We start from the raw sequence: 16,695 nt of genomic DNA, 5'->3' as shown, positions 1-16,695 counted from the left end.
AATGGATAAATTTCTAGAAACATATAACCTACCAAGACTGAATTATGAAGAAATAGGAAATCTGAGCAAATTAATAATAAGTAAGGAAATTGAATCAGTAATTAAATATCTGTCAATGAAAAAAAGCCCAGGGGCAGATTGCTTTACTGTTGAATTCTACCAAATATTTAAAGAAGAATGAATAGCATTCTTGAATGCTTTGAATAGCATGAATGCTTTTCAAACTCTTCTCATGAATTGAAGAGGAGGGAACCTTTTCAAAATTACTTTAGGAAGTCACCAATACCTTGATACTAAAGCCAGAAAATCACACTAAAAGAAAATAAATTTATTGGCCAATATCCCCGTTGAACATAGATGAAAAAATCCTCAAAAAAATACGAGCAAATAAAATTCAAGAGCACATTAAAAAAATCATAGCCTATGAGCATGTTGGATTTATTCCTGTAATGAAAGGATGATTTAACATATGCAAATCCATAAGTGTGATACACAATACTAATAGAATGAAAGATAAAAAGCATATGAAACATACGCACGCTCATCTCAACAGATGCAGAAAAAGTATTTGACAAATTCAATATCTTTTATGATAAAAAAAAAACTCGTAACATATTAGGTATAGAATAAGCACACTTCAACATAATAAAGGCCATATGTGACAAACTCACAGCTAATATCATACTCAATGGTGAAAGACTGAAAGTTTTTCCTCTATGATCAGAAACAAAACAGGACGCCCACTCACCACTTCTATTCAACATAATAATGGAAGTTCTAGTCAAAGCAAATAGACAAGAAAAAAGAATAAAAGCCATCCACATAGAAAAGGAGGAAACAAAATTTTCTCTGTATGCAGATAGCACTCTTACATATTGAAAACCCTAAACACCCATTAAAAAACTATTATAACTACTAAGTACCATCAGTAAAGTTACAGGAAATAAAATCAACACACAAAAATCAGTTGTGTTTCTATATCTAATAAATACCGGAAATATATTATTCTATAAAAAGTCCCATTTACAATAGTGTCAGAAAGAATAAAGTAACAAAGAGTAAATTTAACAAAGGAGATGACAAATCTGTACATTGAAAACTGTAAAACATTGATGAAAGAATTTGAAGTAGATACAAATAAATGGAAAGAAGTCCTATGTTCATGGACTGGAACAATTAATATTGTTAAAAATGTCCACACTGACTTGTTGGAGTTTATGTTCTACTGAAGAGAGACAAAGAACAAACAGACCAACATGTAAATAAACAGTGTGGTAGGTGGTAAGTACTATGGATAGGTATAATGCATCATATTCCTGGTTTGCCTGGAAAAGTCTGAGTTTATATGTCACCTATAGTAATTATTAATAGTGCCTCCTTTCACTGCATAAAAGTATCGTTGGATAATAAATTATATGGTCACTCCAGATACAGAGAATAAATGAGCAGAGCAATTTACAGATTGAATGCAATCTCTGTTAAAATTTCAGTGACATTTATTTACAGAAACAAAAAAAGTAATCTTAAAAATTATATGGAACCATAAAATTTACATGGAACCACAAGATCAAAAAGACAGCTAAAGCAATCCTGAGAAAGAACAATGCTACCCTCACTCACTACCAACAACCTGTCTCGTCACAGGCATGCCTTGCAACCGCCCCACAGAAATGCTTTGATTACCCACAGTCGTTCACCAGATGAGATCAGTATCCAGGTGTATTAGTTCATTCTTGCATTGCCATAAAGAACTACCAGAGACTTAAACATGAGACCTGAAACCATGTATTCGTAGAAGAAAACATACGGTAAAAACTCCTTAACATTGGTCAGGGCAATGAGTTTTTGGTTATGACATCAAAAGCACAGGAACAAAATCAAAAATAAACAAGTGGAACTATATTAAATTTAAATGTTTCTGCACAACAGAGGAAATAATTAACAAAATGAAAAGACAACCTCCATAAAGAGAGATTATTTGTAAACCATATATTTATATGGTATAAAGGGCATGCTATCGAAAATACAGAAGAAACTCAATAACAACAACAACAACAACAACAAAAACAACAAGAAAAGGACCTGAACGTTTTCCCAATAAAGACATACAAATGGAAAGCAAGTATATGAAAAGGTGCTCAAAATCAATAATCATCAGAGAAGTGCAAATCAAAACCACATTAAAATATCATTTTACACCTGTTAGGATGGATACCATCAAAAAAGTGAAAAGATAACAGTGTTGCAGAGGATGCGGAAAACAGGAACCCTTGCACACTATTTGTAGAAATGTAAATTGGTACAGCTATTACAAAAAGCAGTATGGAGCTTCCTCAAAAAATTAAAAACAGAATTATCATATGATCCAGCAATCCCACTTCTGAGTATATATCCCAAGGAAATTAAATCACTAGCTCATTAACTATGTGTGGTGATGAGTATATTAATTAATGGGTTTGTGATCATCATTTTGCAATGTGTGTATATACACAGAAGTATATATATAATCATCATATTGTGTACATTGAATATCTATAATATTTGTCAATTATAACTCAATAAAGCTGGAAAAAAAAATCAAAAAAATTTATGTCAAAGAAAGATCTAAATTTTCAAGTTCATTGCAGCATTATTCACAATAGCCAAGACATGGAAATAACCTAAGTGCCCTTTGATGAATGAATGGATAAGAAAATGCAGTGTATGTATATGTATACACACATATGCAATGTGATATTATTCAGTCTTAAAAAAGAAGGTAGCCCTGCCATTTTCTATAACATGGATGAACATGGAGGACCTTATGCTAAGTGAAATAAGCCAGACACAGAAAGACAAATACTGTATGACATCACTTACGTGGAATCTAAAAATGTTAAAATCAGTAACAGGTAGAATGTTGATTACCAAAGGTTATGGGTGGGGAAAATGAGAAGATGTTTGTCAAAGTATACAAACTTTCAGTTAAAAATAAATTCTGGGGATCGACTGTACAGTTTGGTAACAGTGTTGATTTCAAATATTATTTCAAATATTATTAAAAGTAATACAGTTAATTAGCATGATTGAGGTAATCTGTTCACAATGAATACTTACATAGCATTGTACACCTTAGATCTATACAATTTTCCTTTTTCAATCATACCTCAATACAGCTGGAAAAAATTTTAATGTGTTGGCTTATATTACCCTTCTGCTGAAATTTTTCACTGCCTTCTGACTCATTCAGAGAAAAGTCGAAGTCCTTATTTACCGTTCTTTCTGGCAGCCCACAAGGACAGAAGTGATTGGGCCTCTCTAATCTCATATCCTGTTATTCTTCACCTCATTCACTGTCTCCAGGCATGACAGCTTTCTTACTAATCCTTGTTTATGCCAAACATGCTCTTACCTCAGAGTCTTTGCATTTGCCTGGAAGTTTCTTTTCTCAGATATATGCATGGTTCACTTCCTTCCTTCAAATCATTGCTCAAAAAACACTTTAGTGGTGAAAACCCTAACAAACCATAATAAAATGGTAATCCCCACCCATAATAAAATGGTAATCCCCACCCATAATAAAATGGTAATCCCCACCCTAGACCTGTGCCAGGATTCTCCCTCTTTTTTGCCCTGCTCATTTATTCTCTGTATCTGGAGTGACCATATAATTTATTATCCAACGAGACATTTATGCAGTGAAAGGAGGCACTATTAATAATTACTATAGGTGACATATAGACTCAGACTTTTCCAGGCAAACCAGGAATATGATGCATTATACCTATCCATAGTACTTACCACCTACCACACTGTTTATTTACATGTTGGTCTGTTTGTTCTTTGTCTCTCTTCAGTAGAACATAAACTCCAACGAGTCAGGAACTTTCTGTTCATAATTTTATCTCCAATACCTAAAAGGCAACTGACCAAAGCAGATGCTGAATAATTTGTTGAGTGAATAGAAGGCTGAATGAATAAATATGTCCTATACTTAACTGAGTCTGTCTAAAATTATAGACAATAATAATAATAATACTATTAGCTAAACTTTGGGAATGCTTACTAAGTATGTGCCAGGCACTGCGATGCCTACTTTATACACATTGTCATTTAAAACTTATAACTATTATCTTAGCTCCACATTACAGACTGAAAGATGACCATCAAAGAGGTGAATGATCTCCCATGTTTACACAGTTAGAAAGTGCGAAAGCTGGTGTTCAAACTCAAGTCCCTTGGACTCTGGGATGCTTTCAAAGGTCACATCCATGACCTATCTCAGTCTCTTCACTTCTAATCTGTCTCCAGCGAAGTACCCCTCTGTCCTCAGAGGCATCTTTCTAAGACAAACATGCCTCCTTAACCTTTCATGCCTTCCCACTGCTTTCCAGAGGAAGCTCAGACTATTCAGCACAGCCATCAAAGGCCCTGTGGTAGAGGGGCCTGCCTCGCCTTTCATACCTCTTCAGCTGCTACTCCACCTACAGTGCCCCATACTTGCCTCATCTCACCCAAGAATCCTCACAGCTGCAGTTCTTGATGTTCTCATTGTTCTTTGAACAGGGTTTGTTTTCAGCTTCATTCCTTTCTGGAAGTCCCTCCTCATGGCAGTTTTCTCCCTTCTTTCTTGTATCCATCAAAATCTGACCCTACTGGTAGCACAATATTTCTCAAACCCCCCTAATGAAAGTCAAGTTCTCTCTCTCCCTAATCCTAGAATACTTAGTTTAACTCAGCGGTTGATTATACCATGCTTTATTAAAGCTATTTACATGTGATTACTAGAGAGCCAGGGAAGATAAAAGTCAAGCCTATTCCCTCACTGTATCCTTGCAGGACCTCACAGAGCACTTGGACCATAGGAGGAGCTAAAATAGTATTGATTTTGCTGGATGTGTTGTGCATGGATTGTTTAAGAAGCAGTTGGAGATGCAGAACTGAAGCTCAAGATAGAAACTGTAAAACATTCATGTGTAAATGAAAAATACATGTATAAGTGAAGCAGAATTTTAAGAAAACAAGTAAGAAAAGCCTTAAGAAATGCCTCATTTAGAGGCTAGAAGGGTAAAAAGTGTGAGTAATTCTGAAAAATGATTTGGTATTCATAATCCTATATAATATGTATATATATACAAGATTACATAGAATTGAATGAATAAATTATATAACGATAGAAATTCCCTCCTTTTTTTCTAACATACCTGGGTCTGATTTCTTGGCCTTCATCATTTAATCTTCCCATAGAGTTAGATCTCAGAGCAGACGCCATACAGCATCTGAATTCACATATAAGAAACATATACACTATTTTGTATATATTATATATGGCTCTATACCAACTTAAGGGGAAAACTATGTGCTTGTTCAGTGAAATCATTCCTTTAAGCTATTATACAAATTTGCTTGGTTCACAGGCCTATTTTTGTGGACAAGGAGGCTAAATCTACAACTTAAAAATGAAAATTTAAATAAAATTTTTAAATGCAATTCCACACAAATTGTTTGTAAATATTTATAAACATATAAATAAAATAATAGTGGTCACTGACACATATGTAGCATTATACATGGGTTTGGGATAAGTTGCAAAAATCTTGCAAGTGAATAGATTTTTATTTGCAACTTATCTGCAGATAAAATATGAGAATAATTTTTAAATTGCAAAAACCAGACTGCACAAATCTTCATTATACCAGGTCACTAGACAAAGTTTCCAAGGACAATAAACCACTTTCAGCCTGACTTACACCAATACCTAAACTATAAATTGCTGCACAGGCTATTATATCACTGAGTTAGTCTGTCCTCTTGCAAGGTTACTGTAAACGTATTGTCCCACTGATCAAGCGAGGTTTAAAGTGGGAAATGTGTGTGTTAGAGCAGGTTGTTAAAAGGTATGTTCAGGTATGAGCAGCCTTCACGGCATTATCATCACAAGCGCAGCCAGTGCTTTTCTGGTGTTTCTGTGAAGACCTCATCTCCTTCCTTTTGTTCTATGCCTTGCTTTCATTAGGAAGCCTACAGCAGCATCTCCCAGGTGTGTTGCCTGTACAAAGGGCATTCATTCTACCAGTGCCCAGGCATTAAAGATAAAGGACACAAATTACAGTTGGAGCTGTGTTCGTGGATAAATGGGGCAAAGAGATGGTGATTCTACTGTGCTTTCTGGGTAATCCTACCATTAATTTCTGAGTTGTTTGTACAGAAGTTCTAGCCAAGAGAAAAATAGATCATTGCATTTCTTTGCTTTGAGAGACAATGAGCGGCCCTGTGAATGTGCAGCCTCATTCTGTATAGAGGAGAGCCTTTTAAAATGCTGATTTCCCAAGCCAGTGCAGCAGTGATGCTATTTAAAAATATACCTATATGGTGGAGATTATGGGGCAGGACAATCTACACTTTCCCCTACCCAGGAATATTCAACATAGTTTCCACCCAATGAAAGAGAAAGGTCAATTAATAACAAAAGCCAACCTGTAGTGAATGCTTACAATGGCCCATCCTCTGTTCTGAGCACTTAATATTTATTAACCCATTTAACCCCAGTTCTGCTATTATTATCTCCCATTTTATAGAAAAAAAAAAAACTGAGAGAGCATGATTATGAAAATGACCCTGGGTTCCACAGTGAATGGTGGAGCTGAGATTCAGAATGCAGATAATCTAACACTAGAGCCTACCTTAGCAATTTTCCTCCCAAGATATTATGTATCTTACTTAATATCATTTTCATTAAAACTCTGTATATTAATCTATAATCCTGGCTATTATTTTCTTTTTAATAAACCATTTACTGCCCACCTCCTTCTTAAAAGATTATTTGAATTCTTACCTAGATCTGCAGTGAGGCAGACTGATAATTTTAAAATTTATTTAACTTTTATGAAGGCTGAAGGACACAAAACTTGTTAGCAGCCTTCCAGCCTTCCAGACTTGAAGGAGGTAGAGGAAGAGGAGGAAAATTTGTAAAAGATGCTAATATTTATGATGTGCTCAACAAAATTAGGTAAAGATAGTCAAAACCGTATTTGCTTTGTAAATCTGCCATTTCCAGATTTACAAAGTATCACAGACTGCTGGCTTAAGCAACAAAAATATGTTGTCTCTGGAGGTCTAAAGTCCACTATCAAGGTGCCAGCAGGTCTGGCTCCTTCTGAAGGCTGTGAGGGAAGAATCCATTCCTGGCCTCTCTGCCTGGCTTTTAGGTAGCATCTTCTCCCTGTCTTTGTTCCCATGATCTTCCCTCTGTGAACATCTCTGTGCCCAACTTTATTCTTTGTAAAAGAGCATTGGCTGTATTGGATTAGCCAATGGCTATATTGGATTAGTCATTCGCATTGGATATGCGAATGACTTCTTTTTTTCTTCTTCTTCATTTTATTGACCTTATAAAGATTCTATCTCATAACAAAGTCACATTCCTAGGTACTGAACGTTAGCCTGAATTTGGGGGACGCAATTAATAAAAAAGATCACAGAGCTACTAAGAGGTAAGCTGGGATTCTAGTTCAAGTGTATGTGATGCCAGGAGATGTTCTGTGGATTATCATGCAGTCTTGCGCTTAAAGATCTCTAAGAAATTTCCAGCACCAAATACTGAGACCTATAATAATCCACATGAGACTCCAAACTGGTAAAAACTTCCAAAAGATTTTCTTTCTAAATGTAGACATTTGTTATTTCTGTCTCTCCATCATCCCTTTCCTCCCACTGGAAATAGGGCCCTGTTCCCTTGCACTGGGACACTGCCCTTCCCCCAGTATGCATTCTGAAGGGCTGCAAGCCTCAGTGCCTCCCCCAAACCCCAGACACATCATCTTTTAATGAGTAACTCTTTCCTTTGGGTCTGAGGGTTGTAAAAATGTTGACTCCTGATTCCCCAAAGGTAGTTTCCTCAGCACATGGAGAAACCTGAAATAAGCACCACACATAAAAACTGAGTAGAGAGACAGAGGTGGGCAAACAGGCAGAACAGACCAACAGACAGAGAGACTAAGGGTTCTGGTTCTATCTACTCTGAGGCTACTCTTGACTTTGCAAGAATTGATTATATGAGTCAATAAATGATTCCTTTCTCTTTTTTTGTTTTTTTTATTTTCTCAAATGAGTTTGAGGAATGCTTTACTCACTTGCTATCAATATTGGTTGGAAATGAATAAATCCTGTATCTTACTTTTAAATATGTAATTGCACCACATAATTTATAATGTATGAGGTACCATGAAATGAAGAATCATTTCAGAAGTAGAATTCATACAGTCAGATTTCAGAAACTAGTTTAAGTGTTTAGAAAGGCCATAAACTCTGTTTTCCACTTGTACCATAATCATTTTGACTCATAATTTCACACAGTAACCCCTGGGGCAAACCATCAAGATGGTTAATTCATCTTAAGATGAAAAAGTGAAAATTAATAAAAGTAAATATGTGGCTTACTATCAAACCACTGTTACTAATGGAGACTTTTTTTCACCTCATCATTACAAATCATTTTTTAGACCAGAGATGCAAACTGTTCTAGATAACATTTTAAATAAAACTATATTGCTTCTCTGAAATAAAAAATTCAGACCACGTTACCAAATACAGTAAAACAACTGTTCGTTATATAAAATCTTTATTTCCTAGTCATATTTTTTGCATTAATCTTATGCTTATTTACCAGACTCATGCTTTAAAAATTAGTCTTATAATCCATGTCTTAGCAAATAAAATTAGTAATATTTTCTAGAGGAATAGCATCCTCCTGAAAAATGAAAAGAAAACCAATGGCTAGGAAACACCAACTGTAAAAAGTTAAGATTTCTGAGAAGAAATTTTGTATCTCCAATATAGGAATACTTTACAGTATATGATGTGTCACACATCTTCTCTCAGGTGTATTCCTCTTGCCAATGTCATGTAAAGAAAACTTTAATACATTTAATTAATAATACATGCATACTATGTGCAAAATGTTGTTAGAATGTTTCACCAGTTTTGAAGCAGTTTATATTCTAATGAGTGAGAGAATACCATATATAGGTCAAGGATCATTTGAACTTGATTTTTTATATTCCTAGAATGGTGTATACTGTCAATGTTCAATAAATATTTATTTAATGGCTACATTCATACAATAGATCATCTTTAATAGAAACATATACTAAAGTTCTATAGAATAAATAATTCTAGTATATTATATATACAGATGCTCCTTGACTTGCTATCAGGCTATATCCTGAAAAACCCATCCAAATTGAAATATTTGAAATATTGAAAATATTATAATTCAAAACTTTATTTAATATAGTGAAAGTACGAAACATCATAGTTTAGCTTAGCCTACATTGAGCATGATCAGAGCACCTACAGCAGCCTACAGTTGGGCAAAATCATCTGGCAGTACAGTATACACTGTGGAGTACTGGCTATTTTCCCTCATGGTTGCATGGCTGGCTGGGAGCTGCCCAGCATCATGAGATAGTATCATACCATATATTGCTAGCCCTGGAAAGTATCAAGATTCAAAATTTGAAGTATAATTTGTAATGAATGCATATAATCTTGCACCATTGTAAAGACCAAAAAATAAATATAATTTGAACCATTATAAGTCGAGGGTTGTCTGTACATAAATGAAGATATAGATACAGACAAATGCTGTAGACATGAGCATAGACACAGACATGCATGTAGGCATAAGCATGAATATAGAGATGCATGTAAAATTGTAGATGCAGATACAGAGACAGAGAAACACTGATATACATGTTAAATGTACTAGGTATTTCCAGTTTTCTGCCTGAAATAAACATCTGTTATTTGTCTCTTCAGCATCTCTTTCCACCCACTGGAAATAGCACTTCATATACATTCGGTGGGCTGCAAATCACAGCACCTCCTTCCACAGCAGAGGAAGGGTAGACTCATAACCTCTCGACCGTGGTCTTTCTCTTGTGTCTGAGGGTTGTAAAGATGTATCCCCAGATGTCACAAAGGTAATGTCCTCACCACATGGAGAATTCAGGGGTTTTGCACAATACACAGAAGCCAAGTCGAAATACTGAAAGATAGATGGACAGGCATAAATATGATGGTGATCCCAGCTCCATTACATTTATCTGTTACATCTCCCAGACTGTAGCCAAAAAAATAGGGAAGACAAGAGAGAGGTGACATTTGCAATTGCCAAAAAAGGCACTTGAGTCTTATATGAGAGAACAGATGTTTTTCCCAAAAGCTGAATTAAAGAGTCTTCTGTGAAGAATAAAGGGTGTTAAAACATTGAAATGGGAGACCATAGAATTTTTTTCCCAGAAAGTCTGGGAAAGATCACCCAGATCTTTTGGGTAGATCACCAAAGATCAGGAGTTCGAGATCAGCCAGGCCAACATGATGAAACCCCATCTCTACTAAAACTACAAAAATTATCTGGGCATACTGGCAGGTGCCTGCAATCCCAGCTACTCAGGAGGCTGAGGCAGGAGAATTGCTTGAACCCAGGAGTCGGAGGTTGCAGTGAGCCGAGATCGCACCATTGCACTCCAGTGTGGGCAACGAGAGTGAAATTCTGTCTCAAAAAAAAGAAAATAAATAAATAAATAAAAATAAATAAAAAACAAGAAAGAAAGTCTTTAAATAAAAATAGATTCTCTTCTGCACAGGTGATTTATGTCTCAATTTTTTCAAGATCTATCTTTCTCTATTAGACATTAGATAAAATAGGGAACAAGGTATAAAAACAGGACTTAAACTGTAAGGATAGGATAGCTGGGGCAAGGCCAGATATGCAGAGGACCTACACACATTTTTTCCTTCGGTGTACTCACTGTGAGATTTCACATTCACACCTATCACACATTTTTGCTATTTCTCCGGAAGGACAACGAGATACAGGTACAACTAATTTAAAAATAAATGAATGACCATGTCAATATTCTACCTTGCAAAACATGAAAGCAGAATTGATTTTTTAACAAAAATATCTTTAGCAATTGATATTGGCTAGATCTAGACAGAAAGGAGAAAAGAACTTAAACATTTCACACAGACCCTCTGGAATAACCCAAGTATTCAAGTAATTTAGAAAGAACTCCCATCTATGGAAAGCCCCCAGATATTCTCCGAAAATAACATGTTCATTGAGACTGTGAGCCGTCATTGTATGATTTCAAGGAAATTCAATAAAATGCTGGTGCTTGTGCCTTTTATATCAAATGGAGCCAAATAGAGAAATAATTGCTCAGAGTTCAATTATTTTATGCAAGCTCATTCTCATCCCCAACCCTTTAATGCTCAGTAAATTGTCCAAGTGTATAATCAGAACACAATTTAATTTTACCAATAATTGCTGTGGTTTGCTATAGCTTTAAAAAGTTAAGACACATTAAAGGAACCTAGGGATATATATCTTTAAAGTGTTTCAGTATAATATGAGTTATAATTTTCAGTGCTTACTGTTAGTATTTCAAAAAATAATGTCTCTAGTGGCTCTACAGTTCTTCAAGGGAGCCACTTACTAAGTCCCTCTTCTGCCACTCTATTGATATATTCCCAACACACTAAAGAAGAGGTCCTCATTCTGATTCAGTTGACTTTCAGGGGCAATCATCCCTAAACAAACTCCCAACTTCAAACACAAAAATTGCCAGAAAGAATAGACTTAGTCTCACAAAGACACCAAAAGTATAGCATGTGTAAAATATTCACTTATTCCAAAAACAAATAACATAATTTTCACATCACTAAGAGCTGCACTATCAAAAATAAATTCTTAGAATCAAGAATATTATTTAGGACACAACTTTAAGAACCTTCCCCATACATGAGAAAATACATGTATACACAAATACCCTTCAAATTATAAAGACCATATAAAAATACCATTTTTAATGTTACCATATATTTTATAGGCTGATTTAAGAACAATGGTCATACTACTGTTATTCAAATAAATATTCATCTTATTCATCTGAAATATTTCAGATGAATGGTTCCAGTCACACTACTATTTTCAAGATAAACATATTTTACTTATTTTTTATCCTATTATATTTCAAGATGAAAATATGCAGAAGCAGTAAATAAAACTAACTCATTAGATTTTAAAAGGTAGCACAAAATATACCCACTGAAGAATCAAAGGCAGTACTAAAATTCCTAAGGTATTTGTCATAAAAATTATTTCACTATGTTAATAAGCTTTCTTCCTAAAGAATTTTTAAATCCCCTTCTAAAACAGATGGCATCAGAATCATTTTCAAATGTCCACTAAATTTTAACAATGCTATTAAGAATTTAAGAAAGCTTGAATGTTCTTAGGTAACTATTAGGATTTGAAGGAACGTTTATCTTTACTTTCAGGTCAAACCAAGACATATTTCATTTGAAAATATGGACATCAAATGTTGATGCCAGGAATAAACAGATAACTCCTCCCTTGAAACTCTCTCACTGTCCCTCTGTGGCAGGGGTCAGAAGTGACGCTACCATTCATGTGGACAGCAGGGCTGGATCTGATCTGAAACAGTCCTTTCTGACCATTAGGTGAAGTCAATGCTGAAAATAAATAGAGCAATAAGACAGACGGCGAATCCACCTACTAGCCTCGAACCGCCTAGAACATACATGGTCAGCCAGCCCACCTCTCCCAGGAGAGCAACCGACAGCACCTACCACTTCTGAAATCACAACACGGGATCCCCAGACTTCACAAAACTAAGCCCCAGGGTGAGTTCCCAGCCACCCATGAATCTATCTCCAAACTTCAACGAGGGCAAATCAATTCACAACACAACTCTGAACACCCATGTATGAAAGTCTCAATCAAGTCTATCTCCTTATGTTAAGATTAAGTTTAAATAATGGTAGAAAATATATCATAACAGTGCTCAAACAAGACAAAAGTCTTTTACTATCTCAGACAAACAAAGTCCAGTGATGGGCAGTTCAAGGCCAGTAGGTGGATTTGCCTTCTGTCTTATTGTTCTCCTATTTATTTTCAGCATTGACTTCACCTAATGGTCAGAAGGGGTTGTTTCAGATCAGATCCAGCCCTGATGTCCACATCCTAATCAGGAAGAAAGAAGAAAAGTTTTAAAAAGTTTTGGCCCTTAATAACAAAAACACTTTACGCAAGTCATATGACACTTCTGCTTACATCTTACTGGCCAAAATACAGTCATTTGGTTGCACCTACAAAAGAGTCTTGGAAATGTAGTTTTAATTGAAGGTAATCAATTAAAAATCAGGGAATTGAACAGATAAATTTTTAAAAATAATTAATATTGAGGGAAATTTAGCAGTTTGTCACAGTGTCCTCTCCTAAAAGCCTTTGGAATTTAAAAAGTTAGATGGTGTTATCACACAATCAAATAACAAAGGTCAACTTAGAAAACATATAGAGAAAGATAATAAATACAACAACTTTAGGTTTCTCAATTGGACATCACACTACAGTATAACATTGCCTTTAAATTGGACCAGGCACAGTGGCTCCCGCCTGTAATCCTAGTACTTTGGGAGGCTGAGAAATGAGGATTGCTTGAGCCCAGGAGTTTAAGACCAGCCTGGGCAACACAGGGAGACTCTGTTACTAAAAATAATAAAAATTAGCTGAGCATGGTGGTGCATGCCTGTAGTCCCAGCTACTTGGGAGGTTGAGGTGGGAGGATCACTTGACCATGGGACGTCAAGGGTACAATGAGCCATAATCATGCCACTACACTCCAGCCTGGGTGACAGAGCAAGACCGTGTTCCTCCACTAAAAAATTGTCTTCAAATAAACACCAAATCTGTACAAATCTATTATGATACTTTATAAAACAAAGAATTCTTCATGAGTAAAAACTCTACTAAGTTTTTGTGAGTAGAATAGATTTCTAAAAATTGTATATCTAAAAAATTAGAGATTATACAGTGTTAGAAAAGACCCAACCAGAATTAGTCTTATAATTGAAAACAAGAAATGGTTATAGTTTGTTTGTTGAATAAGTAAATTTGATTTTATTGATTTGGAGATCAACTTAAGATCTGAAATAATTGATGACATTGTGTTTAAGGAGCCATGTTTTTTTTCATTCCAACCTTACAGTTTGGCTTTCATTAAATAAATAAATAAATAAATAAATTTTTAAAAAGACTGTTTAGAAGTCAATCACTTGAGCAAAAATTTGTATAGCATATGATGTGAGACAACACAATGTTGATGGCTTATGAGAAAATTATTATAATTTTGCCTATTCAGGTATTTTCTCAAATTCACAGTTGAAAAGACTGAGACCAAAATAAACATAAACTAAAATAAATACATACTAAAATAGTAATCTGGTTGAAATGTTAATACCATCTAAAGTCAGAAGCTTTCAAAATAAAATTTTCACTGAATATATTCTAACTTTACTTACTTCTGGTGGATATCTTCCTAAGATATAACCTACTATCCTCCCATCTGTACCTCTAATCCTCAATCTAACAAACAAATATTCTTACAAATAATAAAAAAAAGAACTCATGGAGGAATATATCTGGAAACTTTGATCAGGAAAAAATGACTTTTTTGTGTGCATGACCATTTTCAATTTCTACACTTTACAGAATTCATAGAAGCATTAGAAATCCAAATTCAAGTCAGACTGGAGTCACAGTAGATCAAGATACTGCAAAACAACACACTCAAAATAGATAACAGGCAAGAATCAGGAGCCACAATAACCACTCTTTGAGCCCTTGAGAGCAAAAGAAGGAGTGGAGGGATCTTAGTGTTGATATCAGTCCTTCAAGCACTAGGATAACTGTGTTGAGAGGTCTTTAATTTTTGAGCAATTTATTTTGTTTCTACATTCCTATTAATAAAAGAACACTGCTGCTAAAGTTAACTAACTCACTCATTTATTCCTCCACCAATACCTAAAGAGCATCTATAATTCTAGTCCCCATGAAAACAGCAGGAAAGAAACACACCATTCTTGTCTCTGTGGAAATCATATCTATGTGTGTGTGTGTCTGTGTGTGTATGCACATGTATGCACAATCATGTAAATTAGAGAGTAAATTGATATGTGTATTGTATGTAATATATAAAGGAAATTATAGGAGCTATATCTCCATTAAAAGGGCACTTACTCCAGATGTGGTAATGGTGGTAGTGGGATGGGAGAAAAGGAGGAGCAAAGACTTTGCAAAACAAGTGATATCTCATCTGAGACCAGAAAGGCTAATAGGAATAACTGACAAAAAAAAGAGTGTTTCAGTTTGAGTGAAGAGATAGAATTTGGAATAAATGTATGGTCTAGTTTTTCAACTGATGAATAGGACCATTTTCCTCAGCTACCAATAGCTGAACAATGAAGGCATTATCTTCATTTATTCAATAGATATTTTCTGAACTGCCACCCCCTAACCCCACCACCCACTATGCTGGGATCTGTTCTGGGCAGTGGATGAGCAGAGGAAGGAAGAGGAGATGGGATCCAAGAAGTTGAAGGGTCAAATTATACCTGGAAACAAGGTAAGGACTTGCAGCCTCAAAACATATTCTGTCTCTAAAATGTTTTTGTTGACCTTGAAAATCCTTAAGACTTTAAGTCTTAAACATTAAACATTTATTTAAGGATGAAAGTATTTTGTACTATTCATTAGAGTCACCAGGTCATATCAACATCACATGCCTCAAGAAGCAGGCTACTATATTTGTTGAATATGGACTTGGGAACCAGATTGCCTTGGTCCAAACCTTCACTCTGCTATTTATCAGTTATGTGAGAGAAACCAAGGTACTTAACCTCTCTGGAATTCAGTTTTCCCATCTATAAACTGAGAGGAATAATAATCATTTCTGGTTTGGGAATTAATTAAATGAGTTAATACATGTAAAGCACTTTAGAACAGTGTCTGCTACATTGTCAGCAGTCAGTAAGGGTTGCATATTATTACAGAAAAATTTCAGGATAATCATACTGGAGTTCAATTCACTCTATGTTACTCTGAATAATAGCATTCTGTCAGTCTTGGTGCTTTTATATAACCTTAGACAAGTCACTTAAACATCATTAGCCCAAGTTTCCTCCTCTGCAAAGTGGGGGCAATAATACCAGCCTCATAAGATTGTCTTGAAGGTTAAATGAAGTAGCAGATTGAAGGGCCTGTAGGCTGCAAATTGCTATGCAATTGTTGCTTGTTGTTATTATCTTGCTCTTTTTAACCCTCGTACCCAAATTGGTAAGTGCTTCTCTCCTTAGGAGGAAGACAAAAATGAACACATGCACATGACTTTGACATCATGTTTCCTGCTCTCCAGATAGTATTTAATGGATAAAAATGAATGCATCCTAATTGAGACTGGAAACTAACTTGACATCAAGCTGTACATTCAAAAGATTATAGATCTTCAATGAGGAAGAATACCTGAAGTAACATCTCTTCAGCTTTTGCTTTTGGCAAACACTGCATTCTGTCCTATATGTATTGACATCTGTGTTGTGTTTTCTTCAACTAGCATTTGGACAACTGAGAAATCAATATACCAGTAGCTCCTTTGCTGGGGGCTTCCTGTGAGTCCCACCTTGGGCCCCATCTGAGTGCCTTCCATATGCTGCTGTGCCACAAAGCAGCTCCTCTTGCCTTTTCTTTTATAATTCATTCCAAAGAGGGAAAATTGAAGGAGAAGAGAGGGTTGGCCTGATGGGTCTGGGAATTGACTAAGATTCATTTCACTGCCTCATATATTCTTT

At 35.4% G+C, this 16,695-nt stretch overlaps 1 long non-coding RNA gene across 1 annotated transcript; it reads left to right on the top strand.

Annotated features, from left to right (window-relative positions):
• The first annotated feature begins 15,274 nt into the window (after positions 1–15,274).
• LOC103886846 lies at positions 15,275–16,425 on the top strand. The gene is made up of 2 exons (XR_650672.4): positions 15,275–15,473; positions 16,204–16,425. It is a non-coding gene; the product is annotated as an uncharacterized LOC103886846 (long non-coding RNA).
• The last annotated feature ends 270 nt before the right edge of the window (positions 16,426–16,695 follow it).

The sequence above is a fragment of the Papio anubis genome, chromosome 8, assembly GCF_008728515.1.
Source record: "Papio anubis isolate 15944 chromosome 8, Panubis1.0, whole genome shotgun sequence".
In the NCBI taxonomy this organism is placed as follows: domain Eukaryota; kingdom Metazoa; phylum Chordata; class Mammalia; order Primates; family Cercopithecidae; genus Papio; species Papio anubis.
The sequence above is the reverse complement of the archived record's forward strand: the minus strand, read 5'-3'. Positions and strand labels throughout refer to the sequence as shown.